Below are 11,722 nucleotides of genomic sequence, written 5' to 3'. Positions count from 1 at the left end.
ATATTCCATAGTGTCCATTTCTGTCTTTCAGGGAGTTTGTAAAAGCTGTACTCAATCCCTGAAACAAAGATTTCACAACAGTCACTAGAGGATTTCCCAAATCCTGATAGTCAAGTCTTCTGGGAGGTTGTCTGTTTCGCTCTGACCTCCTCAAAGGTTGAGTTGTAATAGGATCATCACTTTGTAATCCTTCAGGTAAGTTTTTGGGATGGTCTCGTAGTTCCTTTCCTGCCTCCTCAGGAGATTTATCAGGTAAGGTACCTGGTTCCTCATCCACAGATTCATTAGGGCTTGGCAGATTGCCACACTCAGTTCCAGGATCGTCTTCATCTGGTAAGTTGTCTGAAAGCGAGTGATCTTCAAGTTCTTCAGGTTCAATATTTTCCTCTGATCCATCCTGTCCAGCAGAAGGTTCAGGTAAGATGTCCATGTTCGGTGACGGTTTGGAATACTCATGTACTGTGGTAAATCGAGTGATCCTTTGACATGGGGATTCCTCAACCCATGGGATGAAAAACTCATGGTCGGTTTCATTAGATTCCTCGAGTTCAGTATCCTCTGTATTGGCAGTTTGACGAGTCCGAGGTCGACGAATAGATTTGGGCTCACGTGTCTCCTCAATTGCTACAGGAAGGAAACCACATGGGAGCAAGAGATCTCTGTGTAGTGTGCGAGAGGGACCTTCTTTTGACTCTGGTTTCACAACATAAACTGGTAGGTCTCCTGCACGTCTGACCACAACATGTATATCTGCCTCCCATTTATCTGCAAGTTTATTCTTGCCACGTAGTCGCATGTTCCGAACCAAAACCCTATCTCCGGGTTCAAGGTTAGAAACTGTGACTCTGTGATCAAATCTGGCCTTGTTCTTGTCTGCAACCTTTTGTGCATTTCTTGATGCTAGCTTATAGCTTTCCTCTAGCCGAGATTTGAGATTTTGCACATATTGGGAATGAGACACTTTCTGATCTTTGTTCAAAGGAAGTCCATAGGCAAGATCGACTGGTAGTCTGGGCTTTCTACCAAACATTAGTTCATAGGGTGTGAACCCTGTTACATCACTGCGCGTGCAGTTATATGCATGCACTAAGGGCATAACATAGTCTTTCCAGTGATATTTCTGTTCGTTGTCAAGTGTTCCTAACATACTGAGCAAGGTCCTATTGAATCTTTCGACAGGATTACCCCGTGGGTGGTAAGGGGTTGTTCTTGTTTTCCTGATTCCTGAGATCTCACATAACTCCTTTATCAACTTTGATTCAAAGTCGGGACCTTGATCGCTATGAAGGCGTTCTGGTATGCCATAGTGGACGATAAAATGGTCCCATAGACACTTGGCTACCGTTTTTGCTTTCTGGTTTGGAGTTGGCAGTGCGATTGCAAATTTTGTAAAATGATCAGTCATTACAAGTATGTCTCTGGTATTTCTGCTGTCTGGTTCCAGACTGAGAAAGTCCATACAGACTAGCTCTAGTGGTCTTGAGGTTGTTATGTTGACTAGGCTAGCTGCTTTTTTAGGAAGACACTTCCGTCTAGTACAGCGATCACATGTTTTTACTTTTTGTTCTACATCTGTAGACATCCGAGGCCAATAGAATCTAGTCCTGACTAAGTCAAGAGTTCTGTCTATTCCCAAATGGCCCATATCATTGTGCAAATGGTGGAGCACAGAACATCTGAGCTCCTCAGGTAGAACAAGCTGAAAAGTCACCTGATTCCCATCATGTCTTTTCCGGTATAACACCTCATCATGTAACACCAACCGATTCAGCTCTCTTAAAAAGAGAGGGAGATCTGTGAGTTCTTTTCTGATGGCTGGTGGAGGAGTTTGACCGGTTTCTAGCAGGACAATCACTTCTCTGATTGTTGTGTCTGTTCTTTGTTTGTCCTTTAGCTCTGCTTTAGACAAAGCCGGAACTGTTGGTAAGCCATGCTCACCTTCTTTACCAAAGATGTCTGGAATTGCATCACCTGAGATTGTAAGTGACTCTACAAGTGTAATGCCATAGTCATTATTGTCATCTGGGTTCTTAACAAGATGGCTTTGACAAATGGCTTGAACAACATCGCGATCAACAAGCTCTGTGGCGTCAGTGTCAACTAAGTGACACTCAATGAAGCGATTTACACGCTCCTGCTCTTTCTTTGACTGGACATCATTTATGAGTTCACCATGAGGGCGTCTAGACAGACCATCTGCGTCTAGATTTTGCTTGCCTGCTCGGTACTGAAGTTTGAAAGAATAGTTAGACAAAGATGCTAGCCACCTATAACTTGTGGCGTCTAACTTGGCAGAGGTGAGTATGTACGTTAAGGGATTACTGTCGGTGACAACAGTAAACTGGCTACCATATAAGTAGTCATGAAACTTTTCAGTAACAGACCACTTGAGTGCCAGAAACTCTAATTTATGAGCAGGATATCGGGACTCACTTCTTGACAATCCACGACTGGCGAAAGCTATGGCCCTCAGTTGACCTTCTTGTTCTTGGTACAACGCTGCACCTAAACCAGTTGTACTGGCATCCGTGTGAAGAATATAGGGCAGCTTGGGGTCTGCAAACCCAAGGATAGGGGCTGATGTGAGTTTGTCAATGACTGTTTCAAAAGCTTCCTGACAATCTGGTGTCCATCGGTCCTCAAAAGGCAGTTTGGGATCGAAATAGGTCTGATTGGTTACTGATTTGGTCTTGGCACCTTTGCGGGATGGTGGATACCCACGAGTGAGTTCATTGAGTGGACGTACTATCTTTGAGTAACCTTTAATGAAACGCCTGTAGTAACCAGAATCCTAGGAAGGACCTCAGTTCTCTGAGATTTTTGGGTCTTGGCCAGGTCTTTAAGGCTTTGACTTTTTCAGGATCGGTCTCTACACCACTTTCGGAGATCACATGACCAAGGTATCGGACGGATGTTTGGAAGAATTTACACTTCTCCGGAGACAACTTTAGTCCATACTCCTTAAGACGGTAGAGTACTTGCATGAGTCGGTGTTCGTGCTCTTCCAAGGAACTGGAAAAGATTATTAGATCATCTAGGAAGACTAAAACTTCCTTTAAATTCATGTCGCCTACGCACCGCTCCATCAGCCTCTGGAAGGTGCTTGGTGCATTTGTTATGCCTTGCGGCATTCGATTAAACTCCCAAAAACCAAGTGGAGTCACGAATGCTGTTTTAGCTTTATCTGCTTCGTCAACCTCAATCTGGTAATAACCAGATTTAAGATCGAGCACCGTAAACCACTTGGAACCAGTGAGTGCTGAGAATGCTTCTTCCAGATGAGGAAGTGCATAGGCATCTTTTACTGTTTGTAGATTAAGTTTGCGGTAATCTACACACAGACGAACATCATTGTTCCGTTTACGCACCACAACTATTGGTGACGAATAAGGGGACTGAGACTCTCTTATGACACCAGCAGCAAGCAACTCTTGAAGGTGTTGGCGAACAGCCTCAACATCTTGAGGGTGTATAGGTCGTGCACGCTGCTTGAATGAAGTCTCATCATGAAGCTTTATCTGGTGTTTCACTTTATCGGTACACCCGAAATCAAGATCATGGTGAGCAAACACCTCGGGGATCTCATTGAGCCTGTTGGTTATTCGCTCCTTCCAATCTGGGGGAATAGGGGAATCACCAAAATGAAAACTCAGCGGGGACTCTTTATCTCTGCTTGGCTCACTTGCATTGACGACATTGTGCTGTGTGAGAATGCACTGAAAAGCTCCCAACTCTGCAATAACGCGAGTAGGAGGAATAGCAACATCTTGGTCTGACTCATTAGTGATAACCACAGGAACTTTGTATGGAGCTCGAGAGGGAAGAGTTATCAAACAACTCTTAACACAAAGGCCTCCAGGCAAGGAGGACTGGTCGGGATGTTCAACTAGGGCACATCTGTTGGTAAAGGCACAATGGACATTGGCGGACCCTTCTAAAACTACAGTGTGACCAGCTGGGATGACAGCTGCAGTCTTGCCTGATAGGGTAACTAGCCCTATAGTACCATTGCTAGCATGTTCGTGCCTTAGTTCAAGGGTCTTAAGAAGTGCTTTGAAGCCATAAGGGCCTGGTGAGTGATCAGGTGTTTTAGTGCCTAAATACATCTCATACAGAATATCAAGTGTGTTGGTCCCAACTAACACTGGTATCTGGCTTTCAGGGTGAACATCTGGAATGATAAGAGCCAAGGTTTGTATCTCAGCCTCCATTTCAAGAAACTCTTCTGGGAAGGTAATAGAAATCTCTATATAACCTAAGTAGGGAACAGGCTGTCCAGCGGCACCTTCTACTTCTAATAGGTTATAGAGGGGTTTGAGGCTTTGGTCTGGGAAGTTCTGCTTGTAAAATGACTCTGAAATGGTAGTCACTTGTGACCCTGAATCAAGAAGACAGTTTACATTAACACCAGCTATCTTCACTGAAGCTGTGCATTTGGATCCAACTAACCCCTTTGGCAAATAATTTTGCCGTTTAGCAACAGATTGCTTAAGGTTAGCATGTAGTCTGCGTTTAGCTTTATTGGGACTGGATTGTCTTGCTACAGCCTCCATTCGCCCCATAACAGAGACTGACTGCAGTTTAACTGTTCAGTAGCAACTGTGGGGTTTTCAGTTTCCCACTTCTTCTGTCTCTCTCTAAGTAGCTTCCGTTTTTCTGTGACTAGTTCTGGATTTGGTTTGTTTTCGCAGTGAGGCTTAATGTGACCATCTTCGCCACACTGGAAACAATACCACGGTCTAGGTTTTGAGCTTGGAGCTTTAACCGTTTGTTCAGTAGGTTCTTTGGCGATTTTATCTAGTTTCTGTTTCTCTTTCAGTTTCGCAGCAGACATACTTTTTGAGTTTTGGGCTTTCTGTCTCGATGGCTTTGCAGTTAGTTTTACCAGCTGACTTTGAATTTCTGCAACTTGTTTAGAGAGCTCTTGAGCAACTGTGCTTAGGGTAGCAATGTTGTCATTCTCATCTTCCAAGTAACCTTTAGCAGACTGCGCATATGATGTCACTTTTTGCTTTGGATGGCCCAAATGTTGTCTCATGCGCTTGGTTTTAGCAGCATACTGATCTTCTTCTGTACGCAACGACAACAGAAGCTCAGGAAAGCTTGGGGGATTTGTTCTCTTTTGTTTTAGCTGGAGCTCAGTAAGAAGGGAATTGTCCCAACAACCTCTACAAAATTGCGTGAGAAGATGCCGGTCAACGTCATTGCCTGAGGCTCCTCCTCGCTTTACAGCAAGATTCAAAGCTACTTGAAGACGCTGCAAATATGCTGATGGTTTCTCCCCTGGATTTTGGAAGGTGTCGAGAAACTTGGCATACAGTTCTCCCCCATCTTGTACAGTACCATAGGCTGAATCTAGCAACTGAAGATATTCAGCAGGTAAGCTGTTAGGACTCAGATGTTTAACAACATCAGCTGCTGGGGGCAAGAGGCTCTCAAGAATCCGGCGAGTTTTTTGCAGTTCTGTTATGGCAGGATCCGTCATGATTAATTCCACACTGGAACGCCAGGAATCAAAATCAGGTTCGGAAGCAAGACGGGGTTCTTTACCAGAAAAAGGCCGTAGTCTGTGAGAAGACTGCTGCACTGCGAAGTCATCTCTCTTTACAATATGCTCAACCACGACACGCTGCACTTCAGGTGGGTTGAGCTCATGTGCAAGGAGGGCTGGCACACTCCGAGTAAAGCTACTGGGAGCAGAATGTGATGGACTGTCAGGATTTTGTTGTGCACCTTTAATGTTAGTGGCCATTGCAGGGAGCTGTGGCTCGACCCGTGGAGACTCAGGTAGGTTATCAGGTACATCTGCTTGTTCGGGTACATTATTCACAAGATCTTTGATCGACTCGTTAATTTGGGACATCACATCCTTCAGGATGTCTGCATATTCCCTCCCACTCATCTTAGCTAGGTTGTGAATATCAGTGAGATACGACTTTGTAGTGCTATCACCAACACTCTGTGTGTACACATCGGCCAGAGACCGTATCTGGTAGGTAACACTACTATCAGACACATGAGTACATGGCAATGGGTCTAGAGCTTTAACAGCGGCTCCTGTATTGTATTCCACAATAAAACTCGGGAAAAGCTTTGAGGTGTGGTCATCTACAGTTATGACTCTAGCAACCGATCCATATTGTTTTAAGAAGTCAACCACCTCATCATCTCGCTCATCTCCAGCTATTCCACTCACAATCACTGCATTTGGGATCTTAATTGATTGTTTTTGAATAATCTCCATTTAGAGCAATTACTACTGCAGATTAAGTAGCCAATACCTCCTGGCTGGCTCGCCACGTTTGCTCTTATGTAACCCTTTACTTAAACTAGGTCTAAGTATGTAAGAGTAACAGACCAGCATCTAGGTTCGGATGAGGTATTGTAAGCTAGGAGTGATACGCAAGGAAATAGCTGGAGCCAGGAAATGAGTTAGACAATTAGTATATTTTAAACATGGAACAAAAGCATAAGCAAGAATTCAACTTCACAAACTGGTATTCAAAAGTCCACATCAGGTTGGTTCATGTTCCCATTAGTACCCATAGTTTGTTTAGTCAGAGTCTGTCTTTGTTTTAGTCGTCTGGTACCATTCAGTTTTTTTTTCTTTTCAGTCAAATAGTGTTCCAGATCTTGTGGTGAGTAGTTACCACAAGATGAATCAGTGCTGAAGAAACGAATGTGGTTCTCCGTTCAGGAATCCAGTTCCGGGCTCAGGCTCGCCATCTCCAGTCAAGGAGAAATCCATTCAGTCCAACCAGATGGTCTCTAAATCAGCGTTAGAAACCTAGCCAAGATGGTGTATAAGTAGAACACAACAGAGGAATCGTCGTGCAGCCTCTCTGCTTCGTGCTCAGAGACTGGAAAGTTTCTACGATGCTCGGTCAGCAACGTGTGGGTGAAAACCTCGCTCACGCAGCACGATCATTAGCAACGACCGTCAAACAGGATGTAAACTCAAAGAGAGAGGATCAACACTTCCTCTTTTCAAAATAAAATGTTTTTCAAAATAAAATGTATACATAAAACAAATAAAAGAAGAGAAATAGAGCACTTTTCTCTACCGGGTTACATATGCATGACAGATTATAGGTCCACAAGTCATTTAAACAATATGAATACCAGCAATAATTTTTTTGAAAAATCCAGGAAATAACTTTTTGGCACAAGATATTCAGATGACAAATCACTCCACTGCCACTGTGTACAGTGTGGCGGCATGTACATTTTGCATACATGCAGTGCAGTACACATTCACATTCAAATTCAAATCATTTATTGCACCCTATAAATACTAATATATAGGTATATCTGTAATAGACAGGAAAGAGTATATTTGATACCAAGATCTACAGAATTTTTCAACATCAGGATGTGTTTTTTATATAACTCCGCAAGGGACATGGGAGAAAAAAAAATGGGAGAAAAAAAAAAAAAGATGTACTTTTGCGAGACCTCACTCACTCACTCACTCACTCACACAAACACACACACACACACACACACACACACACACACACACACACACACACACACACACACACACACACACACACACACACACTCAGCCTGAGCTTTTATTTTATGAATATATATGCTATAAATGAATAGGTGTGTCTCCTCCATCACTGTGGTTGTTTATGAGGTGAGTGGCTGAGATGAGGAGAGGGCGGGGCAGTGCTGTGTTTGTATGTGCCGATTGAGTGAAGCAGTGATGGTGTGAGAGCGAGACAGTCAGTCAGGTTCAGTCCGTCATGCCTGTACAGTTTTGGTGTGGTTATGGCCATCAGGAACCGCTGAATTATAAATTAAAGGGACTTCTGCTGCAATCTCTCGCCAATCCTTTCAATGTCCTGATGGATGCTGCCGTATCAAGATTAACATGGAAGTGCATGACCTAAAATTAAAAAGTTTTGCGAGATCTCGCAAAAGTAACTCAGGATCTTGCAAAAGTACATCTTTTTTTTTTTTCCTCCCATGTCCCTTGCAGGGCTCCATAGTTTTTAATATTACATTAAAATACCAAAGAACCAGGTGAAATTAAATGTAATATCTTATAATTTCTATGCTGCTGACATTCATCTGTATATGTCTTTTAAGCCCGACCAGCTCGGTAGACTTTCTATCCTAGTCCACTGTTTAACCCAGATTAGTGATTAGTGGCTCTTTAGCCTTGTTTTAAACACAGACTGAGACCATGATTGTAGCTCCTCCTGAACTGTAAAATCAGTCAGGCTCTTGCCTCTTTTTATCCAGCATTCATAATCTCTGTATAATATTAGCTTCCTCTCTGGGCTTCGACACGCAGGTAAGACCTTTGTCTTGTTGCTGTTCGTTTCATGCAAGGAACATTTCTGTGTCAGCTGAACTGGAAAAAAAAAAAAAAAATCCATGCATTTGTGTCACTGGGTTTAGATTATTGTAATGCCCTGTTTATTGGCTTGTTACAGATTAACACATTCCAGCAGTGAGCTCCTATTTACACTCTTTATTGGCTCACAGTAAATTTTAGGGTTCGTTTTAAAATCCTTGTATTTTAAAACGAACAGCCTGGCTCCAGGTTAGACTTCTCAGCTTCTTACAAAATATACTTCTACTCGCAGTCTGCATTCACAGGCTCAGAATTCATTCATTGTTCCCCGTAAACAGCTAAAGACTGGGGGGGTCAGGGCCTTTCAACCACTACAGCTACATTTATTTGACTCTGTGGAATCTTTTAAAAAGCAGTTAAAATCTTTTTTGCTTAAACAGGCGTTGTTTTAATTATTTTTGAAGTTCATTCTATGGTGTTCTATTGTGTCTTTTTATTGGCTATTATAGTGCTTAATTCCTGTATTTATTTGGGTTTTTCTGTGTACAACTCTTTGTGACTGCTGTAAAAAGCGTTAATAAACTTTACTTACTGCGATTATTGTATAGTTTATTTGAATAACTCCAACCTGGATCTCAGCCTAACGATGCTTCAGTGGGAAGCTGGAGAAACAGTAACAGGCTCTAGAAAGGGTTAAATAGGGAGTAACGTATCTGATATGTAAATGATCACGGGGTAAAAGAGGACTTTAACTATAAGACTGATGAGAAGTCACTACTTTAACAGAGATCGCTGTGGTGACGATTTAGCGCCTCCTGCTGGTGATGTGCGACGGACTTTATTTTCTGCTTGTTTACATCCCATAATGTTAGCTGAAGCTGGCACTGCACATCTATAGTTACACATCAAACTAACTACACTGCTCAAAAAAATAAAGGGAACACATAAACAACACAATATAACTCCAAGTAAATCAAACTTCTGTGAAATCAAACTGTCCACTTAGGAAGCAACACTGACTGACAATCAGTTTCACATGTGGTTGTACAAATGGAATAGACAACAGGTGGAAATTATTGGCAATTAGCAAGACACACTCAATAAAGGAGTGGTTCTGCAGGTGGGGACCACAGATCACTTCTCAGTATCTATGCTTTCTGGCTGATGTTTTGGTCACTTTTGAATGTTGGTGGTGCTTTCACACTCGTGGTAGCATGAGACGGACTCTACAACCCACACAAGTGGCTCAGGTAGTGCAGCTCATCCAGGATGTCACATCAATGTGAGCTGTGGCAAGAAGGTTTGCTGTGTCTGTCAGCGTAGTGTCCAGAGGCTGGAGGCGCTACCAGGAGACAGGCCAGTACACCAGGAGACGTGGAGGAGGCCGTAGGAGGGCAACAACCCAGCAGCAGGACCGCTACCTCTGCCTTTGTGCAAGGAGGAACAGGAGGAGCACTGCCAGAGCCCTGCAACATGACCTCCAGCAGGCCACAAATGTGCATGTGTCTGCACAGATGGTTAGAAACTGACTCCTCCATGAGGATGGTATGAGGGCCCGACGTCCACAGATGGGGGTTGTGCTCACAGCCCAACACCGTGCAGGATGCTTGGTATTTGTCAGAGAACACCAGGATTGGCAAATTCGCCACTGGCGCCCTGTGCTCTTCAGAGATGAAAGCAGGTTCACACTGAGCACCTGTGACAGACGTGACAGAGTCTGGAGACGCCGTGGAGAGCAATCTGCTACCTGCAACATCCTTCAGCATGACCGGTTTGGCAGTGGGTCAGTAATGGTGTGCGGTGGCATTTCTTTGGAGGGCCGCACAGCCCTCCATGTGCTCGCCAGAGGTAGCATGACTGCCATTAGGTATATGCTGGTGCGGTTGGCCCTGGGTTCCTCCTAATGCAGGACAATGCTAGACCTCATGTGGCTGGAATGTGTCAGTAGTTCCAGCAAGATGAAGGCACTGAAGCTATGGACTGGCCCGCCCGTTCCCCAGACCTGAATGGTAAATGGACTAGTTCTTATATAGCGCTTTTCTACTCAATCAGAGCACTCAAAGCACTTATACAACCTGTAAGGTTGTATAAGTGTAAGGTAAAGACCCTACAATAATTACACAGAAAACCCAACAGTCAAAACAACCCCTGATAAGCAAACATTTAGTGACAGTGGGAAGAAAAAACTTCCTTTCAACAGGAAGAAACATCCAGCAGATCCAGGCTCAGGGAGGGGCAGTCATCTGCCGCAACCGGTTGGGCTGAGGGGAGAGACAGGACAAAAGACACACTGTAGAAGAGAAACAGAGATTAATAACAATTAATGATTAAATGCAGAGTGGAGTATAAACAAAGTAAATAAGGTAAATGAAAAGAAACAGTGCATCATGGGAACCCCCCAGCAGCCTCGGCCTATAGCAGCATAACTAAAGTTCAGGGTCACCTGATCCAGCCCTAACTATAAGCTTCATCAAAAAGGAAAGTTTTAGTCCTAATCTTAAAAATAGAGAGGGTGTCTGTCTCCTGAATCCAAGCTGGAAGCTGGTTCCACAGAAGAGGGGCCTGAAAGCTGAAGGCTCTGCCTCCCATTCTACTCTTAAGTATCCTAGGAACCACAAGTAAGCCAGCAGTCTGAGAGCGAAGTGCTCTGTTGGGGTGATATGGTACTATGAGGTCTCTGAGATAAGATGGTGCCTGATTATTCAAGACCTTGTATGTGAGGAGAAGAATTTTAAATTCTATTCTAGATTTAACAGGGAGCCAATGAAGAGAAGCCAATATGGGAGAAATCTGCTCTCTCTTTCTAGTCCCTGTCAGTACTCTAGCTGCAGCATTTTGGATCAGCTGAAGGCTTTTCAGGGAGCTTTTAGGACAGCCTGATAATAATGAATTACAATAGTCCAGCCTAGAAGTAAGAAATGCATGAATGAGCTTTTTAGAGATATTGTGCAAATGCAGAAAAGCGGTCCTACATATTTGCTTAATGTGCATTGAAGGACATATCCTGGTCAAAAATGACTCCAAGATTTCTCACAGTGTTACTGGAGGCCAAAGTAATGCCATCTTGAGTAAGTATGTAGTTAGACACTATGCTCCTAAGATTTTTAGGGCCGAGTACAATAACTTAAGTTTTATCTGAATTTAGAAGAAGGAAATTAGAGGTCATCCAGGCCTTCATGTCTTTAAGACATTCCTGCAGTTTAACTAAATATTGACCCTACAACAGTTTATTGTAGGGTCTTTACCTTACAATATAAAGCACCTTGAGGCAACTGTTTGTTGTTATTTGGTGTTATATACATAAAATTGAATTGAATTAACTAATTGATGTGTGTCGTCTGGCATAATGGATAGATAAAGCTGGATATCATGGTAAGTTCTTATATAGCGCTTTTCTACTCAATCAGAGCA

The sequence above is a fragment of the Archocentrus centrarchus genome, chromosome 22 (assembly GCF_007364275.1).
Source record: "Archocentrus centrarchus isolate MPI-CPG fArcCen1 chromosome 22, fArcCen1, whole genome shotgun sequence".
NCBI lineage: Eukaryota > Metazoa > Chordata > Actinopteri > Cichliformes > Cichlidae > Archocentrus > Archocentrus centrarchus.
This window is presented reverse-complemented; position numbering follows the sequence as displayed.